Source organism: Micromys minutus, assembly GCF_963924665.1.
Source record: "Micromys minutus genome assembly, chromosome: 14".
Taxonomy (NCBI): domain Eukaryota; kingdom Metazoa; phylum Chordata; class Mammalia; order Rodentia; family Muridae; genus Micromys; species Micromys minutus.
This window is the reverse complement of record NC_137983.1, coordinates 25,001,584-25,026,533: the sequence shown is the minus strand read 5'-3', so window position 1 is coordinate 25,026,533 and position 24,950 is coordinate 25,001,584. Positions and strand designations below refer to the sequence as shown.

The 24,950-nt window shown below is 39.2% G+C and overlaps 1 protein-coding gene across 2 annotated transcripts in view; it reads left to right on the top strand.

The window, feature by feature from the left end:
• Positions 1-1,597: 1,597 nt before the first annotated feature.
• Positions 1,598-24,950, top strand: part of SORBS2 (sorbin and SH3 domain containing 2) — a gene marked incomplete at its 5' end in the record, with an annotated part of 159,175 nt that continues 135,822 nt past the window's right edge. For both annotated transcript variants that reach the window (XM_080928632.1, XM_080928634.1), the window contains one exon: positions 1,598-1,698. The remainder of the gene's footprint in view (positions 1,699-24,950) is intronic.

Below are 24,950 nucleotides of genomic sequence, written 5' to 3'. Positions count from 1 at the left end.
TAGATAATTAGATATCTAATAATTAGTACAAAATGACTGGAGAGTCCTCTTGTAGCTCTTGAGTAAAATACTGCTTTCTGACTGCCCATATGGTTCTGCGTTGCCTGACAAAGGAAGAAAAGATTGTGGGGGATTCATCTTCATGGAATCAAGGCTTTAAAAAAAATATTTCAATATTTACTTGGTATAGCCACTGTCTTTCCTTCCTAAGGGCTGTGGTTAGTCTTTTGACACAAACTAGGGGCATTTGGAAAGTGGAACCCTTAATTGAGAGATTGTCTGTGAGTAAGCCTATAGTGTTTTCTCAATCAGTGATTGATGTGGGAGGGCCCAGCCTACTGTGGGTGGTGCCACTCTCAGACAGGTTGTGGCGGGAAGCAGGCTGAACTACCCAGTAAGCACCTTTCCTCCTGGGTCTTTGCTTCTGCTCCTGGCTTCAGTTTAGTGCCTCGAGCTTCTGACCTGACTCCCTCAGTGAAGGGTGCGATCAGTGACATGAAATCAGCTCTTTCCTCTCCAGGCTGCTTTCCGTCACCGTGTTTTATCACAGCAATAGAAACAAGTTTTATCACAGCAATAGAAACAAGATAGTGACGGGCCAGGGTCTAATGAAACAATGTTGCATACACAGTCTTTTCCTTCAGTCTTGGTAAAAAGAGACCTGGTCTCTGATTTTTCTTACTTTTTCAACCTGGGGACAACAAATCCTTAAAAGCCAAAGCAACTTTTATCTGCCCAGTTTTGTATTCCCAACGTTCCCAATTTGTGAGCTGAGAGATGCTTGCAGCATAAATGTTAAACAACTAGATTGTAGTTATTCGTCCTGAAAACCAAATAAAAGCCCTAAGTCTGCCTGTCACGGTTGGTGAGAACAATTCCCCACCACCACTGGGCTTTTGGAGGCAGAAGCTTCTCTGCATCATGTCACTGAATGGTCCCCAGTCCTAGCCAGCAGATAAGAAATGTCATCAACTTAACCCAGGAGCTTTCAAAAATAGCATAGTTAAAGTGGACATGTAGGTGTGTGCTCGAAAGAAACCATTTGCCTGTGCTCTTAAGAAGAGGCTGGTAGCTGATGTTCCTACCTGAGATCCGAAATGTTGCCGTAAGACCAGCCGTGAGCAAGCAAGGAGATAATCAGCCGTCAATAAGCCTTAGCATATTACTTTCTGGTGATCAGGTAAAACCCTTTTGAAAACATCACGGCTGGGGCAAGGTACAGTGTCCCTTTAAGATTCAGTTTGTGTGTGTGTGTGTGTGTGTGTGTGTGTGTTGTTTTCAATAGCGCTGGCAGTTTTCCGCAAAATTTCAATGAATATTTGCACAATGAACTAAGTTGTTGTGGGTTTCCTGGTTTTCGTTGGTCCTCCCCCCTCCTGAAATGGGGGTGGTGAAATGGGCAAGGCATTTTCAGCCCTTTGCAGACAAGTCCAGCTGCTGGTAATGCTGAAAATAGCTCAAATGCTCCCAGGCTGGGAGCAGCACCCAGCAGCTGAGATTCTTTGCCTCATTTGCGTTCTCTCCTGAGCTCCATCTCCTTTTCCTCCCTGCAGACACTTGGATTGGACTTAATCTTCATCCTCTGGAGGTCAAGACCTTTTTTTTAAAAAAAGGGCTAGATAAACAATCTCTATATGTAAAAGGCCAGCGACTCCTACTTCCTCTGTTGGAGCAACTGTGAAGTCCAGCCTCTTCTAGGTAAGGTTTTGATTCGGGAATTACTTGCCTTCTGGTGTGGTCCTGACTAGTGTCTCAAAAATAACTTTTTACTAAACAAAGGAGGAGGCCGGGGGATTCCCAGGTAAACGCTGTGTGCCGGGATGAGGCACATAGCATCAGGCATTTTGTAAGTGTGACTGTGAACGTTGCCTAAATCCTCTGTCCCCTGTCCCCGTGGCGGCCGCACGTGCACAGCCCTGACCAGTGCTGAGCACTGTCTCAGAGCTTTCATTAGGCACAACTGCCGCAGAGCGGAGAGGACCTGTAGACACCATAATTTCATTGTTTAGACTGCTTTCTTATTTTAACTTTCTAAAGGCATGCTTTAAAGTCGGCAAGATGAAGGCCACCAGGGTGAAGACAGCAACAGGGCATTACTGGTTGCTCCTGGCCGTGGAAGAGTATACTCCTCACTAATGTTTTACTCACTGCTGGTGTGGAATGAGACATTGTCTAGGGAATTTTATCATGATGATCATTCTTGGGTTTTTATATTTCTAGTGCATTTTGGGGTGACTGACTTTGAGAATTCCTTCACCCAAGCTGAATCTTACCTGAGCTACTGGTGTATGAGGTAGACTTTCTGACAGGATTTTCTCTACTGAAACAATACACTTTTTTTTTTTTGGATAGTTTTCTGGTTTTCCCTCTTCCCACCTCCTTATGCTTTCACTTGGCATTTTGCAAAGTACTTTGATCTGTGGACTTTAACCTCAAACATACCATTTACTTTGTGAGTATTTACTATGTTCAATAAAAACGCCTTTTTTTTTTTTTTTTTTTTTTTTTTTTTTTTGCTTAATGATAGCAGTTCCTTCAGATAATTCACTGGCTTGGGTTCTCCTGCTGTTATGTTTTAGACTTCATTTCCAAAAGAACCTTTCATTTAAAAAGATTTTTTTTTTTTCTGGCAAAGCTCTTTTACCATGTTGACTTTCTGACATAGTTGTTTTCAGCCTTCCTGATGCTGTGACCCTTTAATACAGTTCTCCAAGCTGTGGTGACCCCAACAATAACATTATTTTCTTCCCTATTTCATAACTGTAATTTTGCTACTGTTATGAATCATAATGAAAGCATCTGACATTTCTAGTACTCTTAGGGGACCCCTGTGAAAGGTCGGTTCCTCCCTCAAAGGGGGATTACTACCTGCAGATTAAGAGCTGCTGATCTAACAACTCAAGATGTCTAAAAGCAAATAGTAAAGACAGTTCACAGAACACTCCAGTCACGCCCTACTTAAGTGTCCTGCTTCCTCAAATTACCACATGCCTTGAGGCCTAATTGTTGTTTTCTTATGAGTACTGAAATCCTTAGCATTTCAAGACGCTTTTTACCAAAAAAAGCTTTGGTCAAAATGAACAAACAAAATAAACAAAACAAACAAAAACTAAAAAAAAAAAGTATTTAAATGGTGTAGTGATCTTTTGAGAAACAAACCCAATAATTCAGAAGAAAAAGGCAGAAGAAAACTAAAAGTTAAAAAAAAAATCATCAGTAGCCAAAAGTTTTAGTGAAACATTTTTGATAACTGGGAATCAAAGAATTTAAGAGAACAAAATAAAAGGGACAAAATGCCAACATGTTTTCTAATCATTAATCAGCTTAACTATTATTGTCTTCACAGTCAAAACCTCACACATACTGAGTTTGCTTCCTCCTGAGTTCGTTCTTACTCTAAGAGCTAAATATTGTTCCTCTTCTGCTGGAGGCTAGGAGCCTGACCCAGCCAGGAAGGCTGTGAGGTCCCAGAGTGTGGCTCCAAGGAGCTGACAAGTCTGCTCTGTGAACCTAGAAAAGGAAGGAAGCTAGTGGCCACCAGACAGGACTTGAAGGAGGCAGAGGGAATGTTTCAGGAATGTTCCTCCTCAAGTAGGAACACATGGAGTTTTTTCTCTAGAATTCGGATTACAGTAGGAAAAGCTGGGAAAGGGTCAGCACCTTGCCCCTGAGCCTTGTGGAATGGACATTATAAGGAACATATCAGTTTTCTGTTTCTGGGAACAATCTAACTTTGAGTGCCCCTGTTACTTTGAGCAAGGGCTACATGGTTTCCAAGGATCTCTGAGGATCAGGAATGGTCCGTCTCAGCACTGGGAGGCTTGGTGAGCATGTCAGGTGCGGTGCATCCCTAGAACTGGTGGTAATGTTGTGAGTATACATACAAAAAAAAAGACACAGGGAAGCATAAGTTTTCTAGACAGCAGACTGCAATCCCACCCCATGAGCCATCCGATACCCTGTTCCTTCCTCCTCCTTCATGCCCCTCTGTTTTAACTTTACTTTGAAACATTGGACTGTTTGATGTGAAACTCAAGGAGGAACCTAGCTGAGGCTGCCGAGTTTCACATAGGCTCCACATGAATGAAGCATTCTACCCAGCGTTGCTCAAAACCTGGCCCATGTTTGCCAAAAGTTCTGTGCGTGTCAGCAAGCCTGGATTGGAAACCTAATCCCAAGCCAGGTGACTTCTGGACTTTAGAGGCTTTGTTGTTATAAGCACAGAAGCTGTCAAACAAGGCTACTTCTTATTTCCACGACCTCTACTGTAATTTCATGTGTATCCACCGTTCTTCCTATTTGTTCTACGATACTTTGAGGACAAGTGGAAGTCTAACACAGTTTTCTGCAGATGTGGTATTTAAGCACTGGCAAACAGTAGTAGGCATTTTAAATTCCAGCACGGTTTGAAAGGAGTGGCATGAACATGCATTCAGCCAAAGGAAGGAAGTCCCAGGAGAGCTATGGAATGTCTTTCTTTGCTTAAATATACCTCTGGGCTTGTGAAGAACAAACAGTAACATTTTGTCCAGGTCTGTCCTCTTGACAGTGTGCCTTTTGTTCACTCTCCAAAGGTGGTATCAAATATATTGGTGGAAAAATAATAAACTTCCCCAGACTCCCCCCACCCACCCACTTGCTCAATTGATAGACTCCTAGGGAACATTGTAAGCATTGAAATGTTGCTACTATTTCTTGTAATGTGGACGGAGAATAAAGGAGTAGTCGGTGAAGTCAGCTTCTCTCAGGAAGGCGTGCAGACCCAGAGCTGCTGTGTACGTGAACAGTTTAATGGGACCTGGTCGTTAAGGAGTATGAGTGTGTATGCCTGTGTGCAGGGATACTGGAGGGAGGAGAGAGAATGGTTTTGTAATGCTTTCTTCAGCCAATCTATGACCTCAGAAACAAAACTGATCAAGGTCAGGATCTAAAGACCTTCCTTTGTTAATCATACAGGTTTTGTTGGCTGAATATCAAAATACTTTTGGTTATTGTTCCTCTCATTAAGAGCATCAAGCATTAGGATTCCAGGCATAGTGAATTATCTCCAATGAAAACAGGGCCATTTTGGAGCGTACATGCTTGTAGAACTTCTGTGGGTTGTTCTCAGAAAAGTCCTCATGACTCTGAGGCCATTGTAAGACACAAAGCCACCCAGAAAACTAATATTCAAGTTGACATTTTCTTAATTGGACAGTGTATACCCAAACTGAAGACATTTCTGGGAAATTAATCAGTGAGCTCAATATTTAGTTAGACTAAACTGAACGACATTTATGAATGCAGATTCATGATCAGATGAAATCCCAGAAAATTTCCTTCTCAAAACATTACAGTCTGTTTTAAATTTAACAATGTGTACTTTCATTAAATAAAGTTTGCATTTTGTAGATAACTTGTAAAGTGGCTATTGTTTGGCCAAACACTACATAAAGCATTGTAAGCTAGCTTACAAAATGTGGAGTTAATATATGTAGGAGCTGGTTTAGTACCAGCTTCACTACCAGCTTCACTAATCTCATAGTACTCACTTTATTGGCACATAAAAGTTAAATAGTCCCAAATTAGCAAAAGGAAAAGAAAATGCTCAAATCCAGGTTCTAGAGACAATAACGCAAAGCAATCCAGAATAATCCTACTAAGGAAAGCATCACTAAATGCACCCTGGCCTGGGAGTTTCTGGCAATTCATTCATCCATAATATTCCTAAGGAAAAAAAGCAAAGATACCACACCAAAAATAAGCACTACGCTCTAGCACATGCTTTTCTAGATCATTAAAGGACTATTTCACAAATGACTTCTGTCATGATTTAAGAATGCAAATATTTCTCTGAATTAAAATCATCATATTGTGCTCAATTTACTACCAGAAAGAAATGTGCCATTTCATTTTTATATATTCCTTAAGGGTATATTGCAATAACCTAAATTTATATGAAATGCATATTTTTTTCTTTAAAAAAAATTATGGGGTTTGGAGCAGGTCAAGATCAGAGTGTCCTTCCCAGTAAATCAAAGAGGATAATGCACTCATCTACAGATAAGTCATCAATTTTAACCAAATAAAAATATTTGAAATAAGTAGTATTGAAACAGGAAGCAGTACAGGGAGCTAAGCAAAGTCAGTGATAGATTTGAATGTTATGTTATATATAAGTATGAATGTTACCCTGAGTTGAGTTTGATCTTCAGGGATAACTCAGAAGGAGAAGTGGGGAAAGAGGAAGAGGGGTATGGGGGAGGAGGAATTAAAAATCGTTTTAATCATTACAAGCCCCACACCCTACTGTCATGCTGGAGCCTGCCCTCTCTATAAGACAGTTTTTCACACCTGTGTTGAAGTGCAGCGATGACTATAAGGGTACAATGGGTCTGTTCATTGCTGCTCTCATTTCTGAGCTTCCTCCTGGGTTATGAAGTAAAAGCTAGAAATGAACCTCTGAATCAGTCCTATAGTCACTGGGCAGTACAAGCCAACTGGTCTACCTCGGAGAGTCACAGCGAGAAAGGATCAGACTGGTGGAGGAAGTAGACTGTTTTTTCCCCTGAACTTGGCAGATGACTCCCTGAGTCTCCAGGTCCCACCATAGTTTTTTTCCTGTCTCCCAAGATCTTTCTTCTCTCATGTTCACCTCTGCCTTGCTAAGAAACAGATATTTCTGGCAAACTTATTATTTGCTAATGATATGAAAAGAGGTTCAGATAGCTAACTCTGAGTTGCAAGATGTACACACACTATGAAATTAGCCCACAACCTCTAAGCTAGAAGAAGTTGGGCATGTATGTGTCACAGGAGACTTGTGTTTTATTATTGTTGACTGATTCACATGAAAATATAAATAGACTGAACAAGATTTCCATTTCTACTTTTTCAACCAAACCTTTTACTTTAGATCAATTTGATACTTATATAAAACCTATAAAGACAAGTTACCGTATGTTTCATGTTCATTAGTTAAGCTTATATTAAATGATATTCCACTATAATTAAGCTAATTGATAATGACATTATAACTAAACCCCATTCTTTCTCATGCTTTCTACCTAATGACCTTCTTCTGTCCTGGAATCCTTCCCAAACTATCATATTACATTTAATCATTCCTACTCAGGCTCCTCTTAACTATGACAGTTTATTTTCTTGTGTTTGGGGGCTGTGACAGTTTGGGGAATACTTGTCAGGTTTTTTGTAGACTGCTTTATTGAAATTTCTCATATGTTTTTCTTACAACTAGTCTGTGCTCACTGGCTTGGGAGAAGGAAACCCCCAAGAAAGTGCTGGTCTCATAAGATTACATGAGTGCATGGTATCAACAGAACATAAAGTGGCTGACATTATCTTTGACCCTCTGGCTGAGGCAGCATGCAATGGGTTTCATTTCTATAAAGATGACTATTGACCCCTTTTTATATTATATGTTTAGCTTTTTTCAACATTGTTGTTATAAAATATAGAAAAGACAGCTGGGAGGAAAAGTTAACCTTGGCTCACAGTTCTTTCTAGTGGATAAAGGGTATCAGGTGGACAGAGTAAGGCATCTCCATGGTGGGGACATTTGCCCATCACTGGTCACACAGTGACCAGCTCATGAAGCACTGAGCCAAATCTGAACCAGAGGAATAAAACCTTCAAAGGCTCACTTTTAGTGGCCTATGCTATTGTAAAGGCTCCACATCCCAAAGGTTGACTTTCTTCTACAAGTGAATATTTGTCACTGTACTCCATTAATTTAAATTTATTCCATTTACCAATGTCATCATAAACATATGGGCATTTGTTTTATACTGTGAGTCATATGATGCTTAATATTGAGATCTAAATATTAATAGGTGAGATTTAAAAAAAAAAAACAAACAGAAAAGCTTTGGGCCATGTTTGTGAAGGACTGTGTGGATTAGGTTAAATGAAGTGTAAATACCCAGTTCTAAATGTGGACAGCACCATGCCGCAGGCTCAGATCACAGACTACATTAAAGGACAGACCTAACTAAGCCCGGGAATCCATCACTTTCTGCTTCCTGACTATAGATGCAACATGATCATCAACCTCCTCTTCCTCCTGCCACACCATCCCCGCCATCATGGACTCTACCACTTCTGGTCTCTAAGTGGCTCTTTCGGGTGTTCTGTCTCTGGACCTGAGATAAATAGCTCACACAGTTCAGTTATTCCAAGGCTATCTGATGTTTCCTTCTCTCTCATTGTTCCAGCTTCGGCCTTGGGTAGCTCTGTTTATTGTTGCCCCTGTCTCTTTGACATACTCTATCATTTTAAGGACTTTTTTCTGGCCTCACAAGATGCTTCATATTTCCTTTGTTGTATTTTCTGATCCCCCAAACCAGTTATTACCTCAAGTATCTCTGATTTACTTTTATTGAAGAATTGTGTTAACGAACCCAGAGCACTCGTTTTTTTTATTTTTGAATGAAATATTGACAAATTATAACCAGTTTTAATTTTTATATTACATAGAAAGTAAAATATGAAAGGAGTTTTTAAAAGGCACAAGTATACCTATTAAGAGCCAAAAGTTATGATTAGGCCAGCTGAAAAAAACCTGTCAGCACAGCAAAGAGAAGAGCACAAATAACTCAATGCAGTTTCTCTTGAAGATTTTACTCTTATGAAAAGACAATTTTTAGCATTAAGAACAGAGTGGAAACACCCATGTCTGTCCCATTCTAAAGTTCATTTGCACCTGAACTTTAATGACAGTGATGACATCTGACTTAATAGGGAAGAGGATGTGCCTGGGAAAACCAACATTCCAGGGCCCATGAGGATGCTAAGTAGGAAAGTGAGAGGAACCTAGCTCAGACCCCAGTACCCACTTAAGTGCTAGGTGGGCAAGGCAGCCTGCCTGTATACCCAGTGATCTGGAGGCAGGGAAAGGGTATCTAGAATGAGTTGGTGTGTTAGTCAGGGTTCTCTAGAGTCATCTTCAATCTGGGACAGTTGGTTAGCCAGATTAAATGAATCACCAATCTCCAGTTCAGGAAGAGATCCTTTCTCAACATGCAGGAAGATGCATGAAGAAACTTCATTCTCACACACACAGATACATGCTCATTCACACCCTCATACTACATATACATGTAGGGGAGTATGTGTAGCATACATGTTTAAAGAACCACACTTTGACTGTTTTAACCCATTGAAAATGTTGCTCCAAATAAAACCTCCAATTGGTTTAACTGCTCTTGACAGGCATTGAGCTCAGTGGTACTTTATTCAATCAAATTTGTAAACCTGAGACATTTGCTGGCTTAGAATTTAGTTATAAACGAAACTCTTGGTTTTGTTTGAATAGACATTTCAAATGTTCAATTTTAAAAACACCCAGGAATGCTGGAAGTGTTATATGAGGGTATATATTATAAGGCTTCAATGAACAGAAAATCAAATAGTTTCCACATACAGGCTTTTTACTTTTCTAATTTTATGTATTACAGTGTGTGTGATGGTGTGGTACAGCACACACACACACACACACACACACACAGAGGTGGACCCAGGCATAGTAGATGTGTGGGGGGACACATACAACTTTCAGGAGTCAGTTCTCTCCTACTTTATTGAGGCAGAGTCTGTCTTGTATCTGCAGCTCTGTTTGCCCTGAACTGGCCTGCCCATGAACTACTAAGCTATTTTTCTGTGTCTTTTCCCCATCTTCCTCTAGGTGTGCTAGAATTCCATGTATTAGCCAATCATCTAGTTCTTTGTGGGTTCCAGGGTTTAACCACTGAGCTCGGGTCAGTCACCTTTTGTGACAAGTGATTTAAACCGAGCCAAGACACCAGTCCTCAAAATATAGTTTTATCTATAGATCAAAAATATTTTCTAGCTCATATTTGTAAGTATTTGTGTGTGTGCTCATGTGAGTATGTGCATGCATGTGTGTTCGTATGTATATGTGTGCATGTGTGTGTGAGTGCATATGTATGTGTGAGTGCATGTGTGTGTGTTTGTGTGTGTGATTGAACAGATACCTCCCAGTATACCAACATATCCTCTTCCACTGAGATGTGTCTGTTAAGTTTTCTGTTGTTACTAAGTACCATGGCTGAGTATAAGAAGCCATCTAAAAACAAATCCTGTTTTGTAAAGGTGCATTTAGACTAGAAATCCCCTCAATGTGTACCAGCAGGACTATTTGAAGGCATGGCATGGTATCTGCATGTTCTTGGTAGAGCCTGAACTTTGAGCTCAAGGTAGTAGAGTATTGGAGAAGGCTCTATTGCCTGTTCAAGGAAGACCCTTGTAACACACCTACTTTAGGGAGAAGCAAATAGCATTCAGAATATTACCCCTTTGTCATAGAACCTGAGGAAGAGGAATAATCGTGTTTCTGACATAAAGTTAAATTATTCACATTTTATTTTTTACACATTATGATTATTTTCTTTCAAGGCAAAATAAATCCTAAATTTCACAGGAAAAAAAATTCCTTCAAAATGAAGGAAAGTATATATAGTTCACAAGGAACTAATAAAACAATGAAAAATAACCAAGTGAGCAGTATTTTGTGAAAAGAACAGTGGAAGTTATGTTTAACAGTTTGGGGGCTCTTTATTTACTGTGTGTTCACATGTGCACATGTGTATGTATGCACATGTGTGTGAAGACCAGAGATGAACAGATAGCATTCCTCAGGAGCCCTTCACATTATTTTTTGAGATGAAGCCTCTCCCTGGGGCCTGGCCCTCCAGATTTGGCTAAGACTAACTGGTAAGCAAGTTCCAGCCGGGGCACCTTCTTGTTCCCACTTCCCTACATGCCTACACTTTTACATATGTTCTGGGATCCAACTCAAGTCCTCAAACCGATGCAATGAGTGCTTTATGGATGGAGCAATCTCCCCAGCTCTTCAATTTAATTTTTCTGTTATAGTAACTATGTGTAAAGATGTGTTACTGTTTATCCTGGTTTTGAGCAACATCATGAAAGTATCTCATTTCACGGGCTGTGTTTAAAATGGGCACCCACTCTCTTTGTCACGTGTGGCAAACTCCATCACTGGATGGATAGCCACAGCTTATAAAACCTTGAGCATAGAACAAAGTGATAATTATCTGGCTGAGGTCAAAACACTTAACCTTTGTGAGATATTTTTTCTCCTTATAGTATTTTATCTGTTTCTGTTACAGAAATGCAAAAGAAGGCTACCAACCACTTACATCTACGTGATACACAATGTGTATCCAAAATTGTCTCTTTTTCCTAATCAGTATTCAGAGTGAATAAGGACATATGTACCGTAGGACACATTTCACAGCCGACATTTTCATACTGTTAATGAATATTAAAATAGAGTACATTTAGCATTCAGCTGTAATTATCCACTTAAGAATGTCTTTACAGATCAAGAATGGAGTAGGAATTTATTAATAAAATACTGTTCTAAGTGACCGCAGATGGCCACTTTAATGTCTCTTAATTTTGTATTTATTGAATGAAATATTACAAAATTTTTATAACACCAGTTTTCATTTTAATTTCCTTTACTAGTTGATGGAAACCAGAGTTTTGTATTTAAAATTTTATACTCTGACTATAGAAACATCTCAGTACATGGGGGAAAATTAATAAAACCTGATAGAGCCTTTTAAGATTAAAAACTGTCTATAAGGCATAGGGAAGGATTACTTTAATTTAAAAGTGGTATCTATTAGAAACCCACATCAACATAATATAAAGAAATATATGGATATCCTTATGTAACAAATTTACACAAGGGATGCCTTTGAGGAAAGGAGGCGATTATGCTTAGAGACATGTATATTGAGTTTTAAATAAATTAATGGGATTTTATATTTTATCATTATAAATATAGGTATATTTGTTTTCTCATCAAATATTTAGTATTTGAATAAAAATGTAAAAAAAATCATCTTCTCCTCATTGTTACATTTCTTAAGTTTCAGGCATATCTTAAATGCAGAACAAATTCAAAGGACATTTCTCAGGTGAGAGAACGTTATCAGTTTACTTTGACTTATAGCATCCCAAAGATTCTGAAACTTAACAAAAGCAAAATGACACATAGATGACATAGCATGTAGCTTGTATTGCTAGACTTTTACCTTGGGTGCAAATCATCCATAAATGATAAACTTGAGGTTAAAGTAGGTTAAGTGTAGAGCAGGCAGATGGTTTTGAAAACCTGCATTCAAGATCAGTTATGTGGCTTGCTGGTTCTTTCTTTCTTTCTTTCTTTCTTTTTCTAGCTAGTGTTGTTATAAATGTAGCATTTATTCTTTAGCTATGAAATAGTTACCCACTATGCCTCATGACACTTTGCAATAAAGACTGAATCTGGCAGTGAATGAAAATGTATTGTCTTCCCTCTTTAACAACTGCTTTTGTGGTAATGAAATAATAAAAAAGAATAGATTATTGTTTTGAGAGAGCTCTTGAAGATCTAAAGGTGACCAGGACACACAAACAATCCTATTTATTTTTATGTGTCACCTGCCACAAATCTATTGTAAATAATGATGTGGCTCTAAATGCACACACATACCATGTACATTATAAAAAATGTGTTTAACAAAGACTTAACTTTGCAATTTAACATATTTCTTATTTAATTTATTCACCAACATGTATAGAAACACAGCTATTGATTAACATTTATACGCAACACTTTCTTGATAGCACAAGGGGACAGTGATAACTTTTCATAACTATTTGGCAAGAATAAATGCTTATGTTTGAAATCCTTTGTACATGAAGCCATCTTGTTTGACCAGCATCATTTGTTTAGATGCTGAGTTCCTTTCTAGTGTATGCTTCTTGCTCTGTTATAAAAACAATATATCAAGTATCCATTGGTGGGTGAATTTATGTCTGAGTCTTCAGTTTTATTCCACTGATTGATATGTTCTTGTGCCAATACCATGCTGGTTTTATTACTGTGGCTTTGTAGTACAACTTGAAATTGGGTATGATGATACCTCTAGAAGTTCTTTGATGATTCAGGATTGTTTGAACTGTCCTGAGCTTGTGCAAGTGCATTTGGACATGCACCTGTGCATCTATGCTTCATGTGAAGCTACCTAGTGTCTTCTTCATGATCTGAGAATTGTGTTAGAATTTTGATGGAGATTATACTGAATCTCATTTCTTTCTTTAATGACTTGAGGTTTTTATCATACAAGCCTTCTACTTGTTTGGTTAGAGTTACCCAGAGATATTTCATATTATTTAAGGCTATTGTGAAAAATGTTGTTCCCCTTCTTTCTTTCTCAGACTGTTTGCAATTGGTATATACTGTTGGTACATACTAATTTTTGAAACTTATATTTGTATTCAGTTACTTTCCTGGAAGTGTTTATCAACTGTAACAGGTCCCCACTGGAATTTTTAGGGTCATAAATCCACTATCATATTATCTGCAAATAAAAATGCTTTGCTTTTAAGAAATAAAAGTCAGAGTGACTTTGCATCTGCCATTGTTCAAGAGCCTTTAATTCAAAATTATATGCTAGAGGGGCTTATTTAAAGTTGGCATGTTTTTAATTCACTCATAGGCAATATTCATGAAGTTTATTAAAGGTATTTTTAAAATAAACAGCAAACACATGAGAAATCATACAGTTCCAATAAAAATGAAGAGTAACTTTCAACGTCCTCATGCTGCTGTCATTAATACTGAGAGAGCAAGTATTGCATGATAAGAAATAATATTGGGGAACAAGGGAAAGACATAGATGTCTAGCATTAGACCCTGGTAAGCACCTGCTCTTTATTGACATCTTGGCCCTCAAGCTTTCTGTGTCATTAGACTACCTGATTTCCCTTCAGGATCTGATGATAGGAGCTGCAGCCTACTCTCGGGTGCACCTTTCTCCGCCTAACAATACAGTTCCAAGTAGTCCTTGAATGAATGCCTCCCGAATCCCTCAAACTCAGCACGTTTACAATGTGCTGCTCTACCTCCCTTCCTAGTCTCTCACCCAGGGATAACCAGGAAAGGGGATAACGTAATATAAATTTTATATTCAATATGAATAAATATTGAAATATAAATAAAAATATATCCAATTTTAAAAAGGTTTTTCTGTGTAGAACAATGCAAACCTCTGTCTGTCTGTCTGTATGTCTCTCTCTCTCTCTCTCTCTCTCTCTGTTTCTGTGTGTGTGTGTGTGTGTGTGTGTATGTGTATGCGTGTGTGTGTGTGTGTGTGTGTGTGTATGCGTGTGTGTTTATTAGTATTTTACTGTGCAATTGAAAGGAGCTATCATTTGGAATGAAATATTTCTGATTTACAGGCTTAGTGACAAATTATTCAGAACAAAATCTGTTTTTCTGCTCCTGATACTGCCATTTCTATTCCTGTGACAAGTGAGCTGACTTATTTTAACAATGTCAGGTGTTTTCAACTAAAACAATCTACATGTAGCTAGAGAGAGATTTGTTTTCCTGCACTGACCTTTCAACTTCCTGGGTCCTCTCAGGAACTCCCCTGTGTCAGGTCGCTGAAAGCTTTCATGTTATTTCTTCTCCAGCATTCAATATTGTTCTAGCTAATGTATGCTGGTGGCCCCACCACTCTACAGACAGAGGACACCTAGTAGGCATTTTGTTAAACCATGTTTTTAAAAGTCATTTTCAATTCCCAGCAAACTAAACATAATATATGAACATTGCTCTTGGTATGAGAGTTGAATGCATACAATAGAATTACAGTAATGATTTCTACTTACCTCTGTCCAAAATAACATTTAATCTCTGAATATTTATTGCTTTAAGTAACTCATAGAGTCATCATCTAAAACAAAATCCGATCTTGTTGAGTGAGTCCATTTTCCATATCTTTTTAAATTACAGGGAGAAAAACCCTATCAGCCTCCAGGAAGCTCATTGACTTCAAAGATTTAAGTCTTCTCTTCTTTACTCATTCGTTATGAGCGACTTTTAGGTGAACTGTTGATCCAATGTTCTCCCTGCACACTGCCATTAAATGTAGTCATGTGGTCTACATCCATGTATAGCCCCTGGACCACACCATTTTTCTCCATTGCACACACACTTCATTTTGTTTCTGTATGTGCCAGATGAAAATGCCTTACCCCCTCCCGCGTAAAAATGGGATTTAAGAGCTCGACTGAAAATGGACTCATGAGAATTGGAGATACAGAAGAGCAGTCAGCTCTTGGAGGCCGATGTATGAATGCCGCCGTCAGCGCAGAGCAGAAATAGCTTTGTTCTACCCTACGTCAAATCTTTAAGAAAGAAGCTCTAATTTCCCCCTCAGGCGTTTGAGGTCCCGTGGACGTGCTTTACTTCTAAACTTAGAAGTACTGACGTTCTTGTCATTCGTGACAGGGCACAGTCATTCCCTCCTACGTATCCAAATTTTAGAACTGTCCAAGTCCGAGCACTGCTTGAGGACTTGGGACACATCAGAGAACTACAGCAATAGAAAGGCTTCATTCCTGAAGTTTTTGAATGCCTAGAAATGCTATCAATCTCTTGGGAGAAGGAACTTGACCACAGGCTCTAGATGCTTTCAATCAATGTGGTTAGGTGTGCAATCAAGATAAAATCAGGGCATAGGAAGATGATCAATGTGTAAATTACTTGCAGGGCAAGCATGAGAACCTACGTTCAAACGTTCAAATCCTCAGACCTGACTTCAAAGCTAAGTATGCTAAAGCAGGACCATACCCCAAGCACTTGAGGGCAGAGACAGGAGGGGCTCAGGGACTTGTTGGCCATCTTTCTATCCCAAGTGATAAGCTCTAGGTTTGGTGAGAGACCCTGCCTCACAAACTAAAGTGGGCAGTGATAGAGGTACATATCCAGAGGCAACCTCTGATTTTGAGAGGGGGGGGGGATACGCGGTAACATACCTCCTATATACACAAACACCACACACATCCATCACACATATGTCACATGCACCAAAATAAGTAGATAAATAAATCAAAATAAGTGAGATGAACAGGTATCAGAAGTTACCCCTACTGAGATATGAGTAGTGACATGCCTCCTTCAAAAGGAAGAGTCTTAAGAGAAAACAAACCAGCAAAAGTCTATGCAGATCTCTCTAGTTCTAATACCAAATGATGAGATCATTGAAATGAGAACTTTGGCCCCTGTAATCTGGCTTAATGTGTAGTCGAGCCCCTGGTTGATAATCACATTTGGGCTTTTCAAACTTGTCACTATTTGTGAGCTCAGTGACATTTTCATTGTGCCATCTCTGCCCAATATCTGCTGCAAAATATGCCCAACATTATTAAAGACCTGGAATTTCTATCATATTTTTAGTATACTTCATGTGACTTTTTCCTCCAGAATGTTTAAATCAGTAGTTCTCAAAGTGGGTTGCATATCAGCTATTTACATTATGATTCATAGCTGTAGCAAGATTATAGTTATGCTAAAACAACAAAATAATTTTATGGTTGAGGGTCACCACAACATGAACTGTATTAAAGGGTCACAGCATTAGGAAAGTTGAGAACCACTGGTCTCAAAGAATGTGTGAGGACAGTGGAATCCATGGTCTTGTTCCAGGTCACAGTGACTCTTCCCCATGTGAAGATGTAGCATGGGTGACAATAATTAAATCTCATCTATAACTGCAAAGGGAAGCAAGAACTGTCAATCACCAAGGAAAACAAAGATCATGATTTCTGGAAGAGCAGGGAGAGAATCTAGGCAGAATTTCTGGTTGGCTGGCTTTGCGGATAGCTCTGGGTGTTCATCTTGACACATAGCTGAGCCAGAACTGTACTTTCAAATCTGTATTCTCTTAAGGAAGAGAACTGAGCATTGATTCTACAGCTATCAAGTATACAGACAAGATGACATTTTTCTCCTTGTGCTTTAATTGCCAGACATGATGCAGTGCATTTAAATGAACCTCCTTTCCTCTCCCGGGCACACAGCCAGGTCATATCCACCCCTGTGGCTGATACCCAGCCAGTGAAAATGGTCCATTCCCCCATCAGTCTGCCTCCCAACGCCCATATTGCCCCCCCTTCCCATCTGCCCTTTGGTTCAGTGAGTGTGGTAGTCTCTGAGCACATCTGGAATGCTGGAGCAATGTGTGAAAGAAGCCTTGTTCCTAAATGATTATCCAGGAAGAGGCCTCTAACCTCCAACTGACCTGTTATGGATTCCCCCGTATATGTTATTCCCACTTGAAGAATGTCTTTCATCTCAGTGGCTGCTCTGTTCATTGGGCTGAAGTTCCAGCTATCGTCATAAATGTGGCATGCTGATGCCAACTTCAATATCAATATTTATGACTGCAAGACTAGCAATAGTTTCTCATAGGTTACACATCCTGAGGACAGAAACTTCTCAGGCTACCCATTTTGTCACGACAAAGATGGGTCAGTATTCATAAATTTCCAGATTTCTAGGATTTGGAAACTGTGAGTGTTAGAAGTTGGATAGCTTTGCACAGTTGGTAGCACTGTAGAATTACAAGATTATAATTATCATATAAATTGTGACTGTGCTGCAAAGAATTTTGTGATTATTCATTAAATTATATTTCTCACAGATAAATTTTTAAAAGGCTAATGAATAACATTGAATCAAAACTTTTATATTATAGTGCCAAGGTTTTGAGAAAATTATATGGGGGATCAGAGGATTGAGCTTTCCTATTTCATTTGAAAGCACTTTAGTTACACATGCACACTTTCTCCTTGCTGAGTATTTCTCCCTCTGAGGAGGATGCAATTCTAAAGAAACTAAGAAAACTAATAAATTTTTGTTTAGTTCTTAGAGAATTCTTACAAATAATCTTGAAAAAATACCATGATCCTATATAGGCAAATTTCTAATCAGTGTCCCTGTTAGATTTTTGTTAAATTGTGTTTAGTACAAAGTTCATTTTAATCTTGAATTTTAACATTTATTCCTAAGAAAATAAAGTAAGCCAAGAAAATGAAAATGTTATACTAACACCATTTGGAGTTTTCCTGTGGTTTTAAACCACAGCTAGCTCTTAAGAGAGTTCCAGACAACTCTTCACCATTGTTAATTTGACTCTGAGAAACTGTGAGCGGTCATGTTGAAATGACTACAATTCAAAAACCCAATCTCCCCAGACCCTATCTTTTTTTTTGTGTGTGTGTTTATGGGTCAGTGTCCTAAAAAAAACACCACGGTAAACATCGAATTATAATTTACCCATTAGGTTCAATTAGGATCAAATATTCATTATGCACCAGTAATTGCCGTAAGTATTCTTCCTATGACGGGGTTGTTTGTGACCAGTGTGCTGCAGCAATCCATGCAATACTAGTGGTTAAGTGACTCCAAGAAAGTGCCCCCTTAAGGAATGTCTTTCATCTCAGTGGCTGCTCTGTTCATTGGGCTGAAGTTCCAGCTATCGTCGTAAGTGTGGCATGCTGAGGCCAACTTCAATATCAGTATTTATGACTGCAAGACTAGCAATAGTTTCTCATAGGTTACACATCCTGAGGACAGAGATTTCTCAGGCTACCCATTTTGTCACGACGAAATGGGTCAGCATTCATTAACAGTCTGAAAAGACGGATATAACATGGAATCCCAGCCAGACTTAAGTAAATCATTTCCTTTAGTCTAATTTTAAGATCAGTCCTTACAAGGTAGCTAGGTACTTTCAACAAAGGACTGTGCCAGCACACCATTGCCTTCCAGTGGCATGATTCTGTTGGTTGTCCCCTTCGATTTATTAAGAAAGAATGATGAGACTGACTATGTTCTTTAAAAGCCTACTGTGCTACAGAGAAAGATAAAAAGAATTCTAACTACAATAATATTGTTACTTAGTTCCATTTTTAATAAGGGCACCATGTTAACATGTGCCAACTAGACACTCCCATTTGCAAGTAGATGGCATAATTTATGTTTAAGATCTTGCTCTGTTTCCAAGGTGATCCTTTGGACCAAGTTTCTCATCTTTGGCATTATTAGCATTTTGATTAAATGACTATTTGTTAGAGTGGATTCTCTGGCATGCTGTTGGATATTTAATAGCATCCTGTCTTTTAAGAGATGCCAGTTAGCACCTCTCCACAGCCCAGTAATTGCAATTAAAAATGTCTCCAGATGTCACTTGCTCCCTGGAAAGCAAAGTCACCGTGGTTTATCTTTAATATCTTAGACAATAAATATTTATAAACTTCACCTTAATGCAAAATTGTTTTTGCCTTATAGGAGATGCCAGTAAGCATTTCTTTGCTGTTGCTTGGTGCAGGTTTGTTTCTGTGCTTGGCAATATGTGATGGTTAGAATTGTTAACTCAACAGGATCTGGAATCCCCTCAGACAAACTTCCAGGAAAAACTGTGAGGAACACTGAAGGTTAGATTAGCCTCTGTTTGTGCCCATGAGATATCATCTTAATTGAATTAGTTGGAGTTGGAAGACTTGCCCAAAAGAAGGTGGTGCCATTCCCTAGGCTTGGGTTAGAAGGAGAAAATAAGCTGAGCTCTAACATTGACTTTCTCTGCTTCCTGATTGTGGATATGGCATGACCAGCTGCCTCAACTCCCTGACACCACCATTCCTCTACCATGATGACATCAAATGATGACATCCTGCATCATGAAACCTTTCTGAACTTCTCTTAACTTGCTTTTGTCACGGTGACAGAAAAAGCAGCTAGGACGTATCACCCAGACTCTTTCTTTAATAACTTTTTGTATTTCTCTCCTCTTAACCCTATCTCCTTTTATTTTTCTGTATATGTTTCTGTGCATATTCTGTCTCTGAGTTCACATGTCTCTACTTTATTCTGAGTGGTTTAGACTTTAGGATCAGTTAGGCATCTGCCTGACTCCTGACTTCTCCCTCTAACATTAGAGCCACACCTCAGTCAGCAGTTTTAAATGTATGTATGAGCAACAACATACACCATTGACACTTAGTAATGGCACTTTAGGGTCATCCTTTTCCTTTTACAGACTAGAGATAATTTTACAGCATATGAAGAGAAACAAATCTTGTCTGAATCAGCATGCCTCATGAGGGTGGAACAAGAATTCTTAACATCCATTGGGAGACAGTCCAGGTACCAACACCAGACCACCTCAACATGATGTGTCTCCATGGTGTGCTGATTGGACAAGGGTGATATATATTCTGAATACCCATATAAGCAGTTACTTACCAAGGTTAACTACTTCCCAGATAGTTTATTTTTTAACTTCCCAACTAGCTCCGTAAGTGTTTATAGACAAAAATTGAAGGCATAGCACCCAACATGTGGGCAACAATCCCTTAAGATTAATTTCTATTATGTTTTTGTTTTTAAGGATCTGAATATGGCTAGTTAGCATGCATTGTTCTCTTTTCTACCTTTGCATTGAGGTCATGGTCTCCATTCCTGGTTATGCTGGTTTATCTAAAAGAGCAACTAAAACTCTTCCATTAATCTGTAAACTACTCTGCAGCCTTCTGCTCTCAACTCTCAGAATCACCAGATACACCTCCTCATAATGAACACGGGCTGAACTAATTTGTCTACAGGTTTGTTCATTTGTTTGTTTGTTTTCCATAGCAGGCTATTGGCATCAAAGCCCTTGTACTATAAGGTTGCACAATTTAATATGCTGATCTCTGACATTGTGAGACAAACTGGGCAGGAGTTAGAGGTCTGTGTAGTTGATTAATTGATTCCAGTTCTATGAGGATTTTAAATGATGTAAAGCTTGCTTGCTTGCTTCCTTGCTTCCTTTCTTCCTTCCATTTTCTTCCTTCTTTCCTCCTTCCTCCTTCCCTCCTTTCTTCCTTCCTTCCTTCCTTCCTTCCTTCCTTTCTGTCTTCATACCTATTCTCTTTTCTCCTTTCTTAATGCAAAATGATAACTCCTCATCTTGTCCCTGAAGGCTGACTCTCATGGGATAGTAGGAAAGCAGGAAGGTCAAATCAATGAAATCATCCCTGCCAATCTCTATTGTTGCCAGAGGCAGCTCAGAGCAGGACTGATCCTAGGGCTGCTCTTAACAATATCAGAGCTTCCCTGGGCTGTCAAGCCGTGGCATTCTCAGACCCCAGCTGTCTTTGCTGTGGTCCTCTTTTTAGTTTTCCTGGACCAGCTTTTATACCTGAGAATAATCCTCTGAGGGCACCACCTTCAGAGGGTAGCCAACTGCAGTGATTCCTACTGGTGGTTATAGAATTCCATGTGTTTATCCCAAGGGATCTTGCTCAGAGTCCCTTAAAGATGCATTTTTTAAAAAAACCTCACCAAGCCAGGTTCTCAACATTCAACCTTTCCTGTCATCATATCATTACTAAATATCATCCATCCAAACAAGCTTCTTTTGTTTTCTCCCACAGGTCTTCCTCTTAGAAATACTGTAAGTATGGTGTCTCATTCTCATTGAGTACTTAATGTTACTTCTCTGAGTAGGGCACCATAAGGAGCCCAAGGAAACCTTGCAGTTATCAAAGGCAACTCTACTTCATTAGTATAGCTAGTATTGTTCACCACGGATTACCAAAACTGATAGATACTTTGACAAAATCTTATTTTATGAGAGAATTATTTTGAAATCATTAGCCAATTTATTACGACTAATATCTCTTTAGTAATGAAATACAGACACAAAGTCTATCCTAAACATCCTCTTACCACTAGTGTTAGGCTCCTTAGGATAGTCCCTGGGGTCTGCCTGGAGATCCTGGCTCAGCTGTGGAGGTTACTTTCCTTTTAATATACAGGGATATTTGAGTGTTCCATAAGGCTTTAGAATCTTGCTACCCAGCATGCCATATTATGGATTCCATAATAGATATAAACATGGAAATATAAGACTAATAGAAAGTAAACTCTGAAAATAGTTTCAAGAATATATTACATAAGCCAAAGTCAGCATGATTCAAGTATTTTCCTGGTAAATATATGAGGGACCAGGAATACAGCTAGTTATTCCCTGAAATTCCACTCCGCACACACTGAGCCACTGCATGGCATTTCCTTTCATTAAAACTTGGCACCAACTAATGAGGCCAAGGTCATGTGTCCTGTAGTCTATGATTACATGCTGATTTCTGAGTTCAAGTGAAAACAGCCCTTCCTACCTCAAAGCAAGCCACTCAAAACCTACAAAGTGTGCCTCAAGTAAAAACAAGCTTTGTTGCTAGCTCTTACCACAGCTTAGACAGAGCCAGGATCTTCCAGGTACAGAGCTAGTGCTACCAAAAGTCAAAGAAACACCATTGCTCTGACCTCTGGATCTAATTCACATGGGTTTGGTCAATTCAGCCAAATAATCTTAGCACCTCCAGCTTCCTCTAAGAGAGGACAGAAGTGTCCTTTCTTCTAGGGCAATGTTTCTCAAACTGTGGGTAGAGACCCCTTTGGGGGGTAAATGATGCTTTTACAGGGGTCATCTAAGACTACCCAAAACTACCAAATATACTACCAAATATACTACCAAAATATAATTATATTACAATTCACAGCAGCAGAAAATTGTACTTATAAAATAGCAACAAACATGAGGAACTGTCACAGCATTAGGAAAATTGAGAACCACTGCTCTAGGGCAGAGTGTGATTAGCCTGGCGCTATCATCCATGGATTAAGGTTTTCTAGTCTATTCCAAAATCAGATCACAGACTGTTTGGGCTTCCATTTAAGTACTGGTATCTAAAATCAGCTTTCTAAGCCTACAATATTGTTGCATCTTATACTTAGAACTTAAACTTGGGAGTTTATTTCTCAATTTCCTGGAAGCCAGAAGGGAGTTAAGGAGGTTGTTCAGGATCAGGGCTTAGCAGATCCTGTTTTCCCTGCAACATCTCTCCTTGATTTGTGTATGTTCCCTAGACAGCTGTTTTCTCACCCACTCTATGAGGTCAGTCTCAATCTATGTTGTTGCATCTGTGGTGTCTTTTCTGAATGTCCACATTTTCTTTCTTTTCCTTTCCTTATGAGAAAGATTCTGGGTAAATTGAATGGAAGCCACCTTGATGCCTCATTTAAACAGAACCATCTTTTAAAAGGCCCAACTCCAAATATAGTCACATTCTGAGGTATTTAGGAGTCAAGGCATCAGGATAGAAAGTGTGTGTGTGTGTGTGTGTGTGTGTGTGTGTGTGTGTGTGTGTGTGTTTTCAATAGAGCTGGCAGGCAGTTTTCCTCAAAATTTCAATGAATATTTGCACAATGAACTAAGTTGTTGTGGGTTTCCTGATTTGCATTGCTCCTCCCCCTCCCCTGGAATGGGGGTGGTGAAATGGGCAAGGTGCGCGCTCACACATGTATGTATATATGGTCATGTGTTTGTGTGTACATGTAAAGACCCGAGGCTAACATCAAGTGTCTTCCTCAATTATTCTCTGCATCATATTTTGAGACAGGGTCTCTCATTGAACTTGGACTTTACTGGTTTGGGTAGCCTGGCCAGGTAATAAGCCCTAGGGATCTACCTGTCTCAGCCTTACCAGTACTAGGATTGTAGGAATATCCACCTCACCTAGATTTTTTTTATAGGTTGTGAGGGATTAATCTAAGGGCCAAATTTGTATATGCCAAGTGCTTTACCTTCTGAGCCATCTCTCCAGCCCTCGTCACAGGAATTCTGAGAGGACACATTTTATCCTTAATGAGGTTATCACTAATATAAGTTGTCGACTGAACAGGGGAAGTGATGTAGTCTTAGAAAGCCTAAACCACCTCATACAAGGATGTCAGCCTTCACATTCCTAACCATGCATCAATTGCTGGACAGTCATCTGAGTGTTCAGAGCTTGTCCCAGCCACTAGCTTTAGGCTCCATTCTCAGAGATGTACTCTAATCAGATCAAGAGACTATGAAGAGCCAGTGAAATCTATCACACTGTGTAAAAATGCCCTGAGAACATGTTTCATAACAGTGCTGGAGCAACTCTCGAACATAAGCACATATATCTGAATTATCTCACTAGGCATTCATCTTTCTATAACTCTTCAAGCTGCTTAAGTGCAGGGAAAACATGGCCTGCCATAAATTTCACAGAAGTTCAGCTCTGATGAAAAGCCATTTGCTATTTCCCTTCTCCATGTCTGTCAGCTTGTTATTTCTTCTGTGATTTCCCTCGGGCTTCCCTTGCCATATTTACAGTGGAGATAAATGTGGTTAGGGTTTTGCTGATCTGCAGAAAGATCAAAAGTAGAGCAGGAAGACATATTTCCAAGAGTCATATCTCCACCAACTTTTGGGGAAGACTGAATTGTGGCAATAAAGGCCATGATCAAATGACAGTAACCATAGAAACCAGTAGGATAAGCTTTCATCCAGGTGTTCTTCATGCAGTTTGAGCTAAAAATCTTTATATTAGTCTAAAAACCAACATGTTAAAGAAAAACCAAAATGAAAACATCATTTGTTACTACTGTTTAGTTTTTAACCTATGATAATATCTAACTATATTTTCTCAAGTATTGAGTCAAGTGTTCAACAGGACACAACAATTACCTACTGTATGACGACTCACTAGGCAGATGTGGAATATCATATCACTATCAAGTCAGGACAGAGTTGACATGTGGAAAGTGCTTACCCTCATTCTTCCTTGCCTTCATGAATGTTAATTCTGAAAATAGTTAACTCTACTATGGAACAAAACTACATATTTTTCAAGATATATGTCTAAAAATATATGAAAACCAAAATGTAGGCCCACTCATGATCCCTCTTTGCTTTAGGGCTGTTTCTGGTCAGACGTGGATTCTTATCCATCTATGTTCAGGATGGTACTGACAATACCTACCTAGCCAACTATGAAACACCTCCTTCATCCTTTATGTCCAGTTCCCACTTCAGCTACTCCCAAATGGTCGTGAGGAAATATGCCCTGTATGTCCACTCATCTCAAACTAACTAGAACCTGATACCCTCAGACCTCAGCTGGAGACAAATATCTATCCATGTCTCTTATCTTTCCTTACTGATGGATGGTGATCCAAAGTCCTCTGGTGGCTATCCCAACACCTAAGC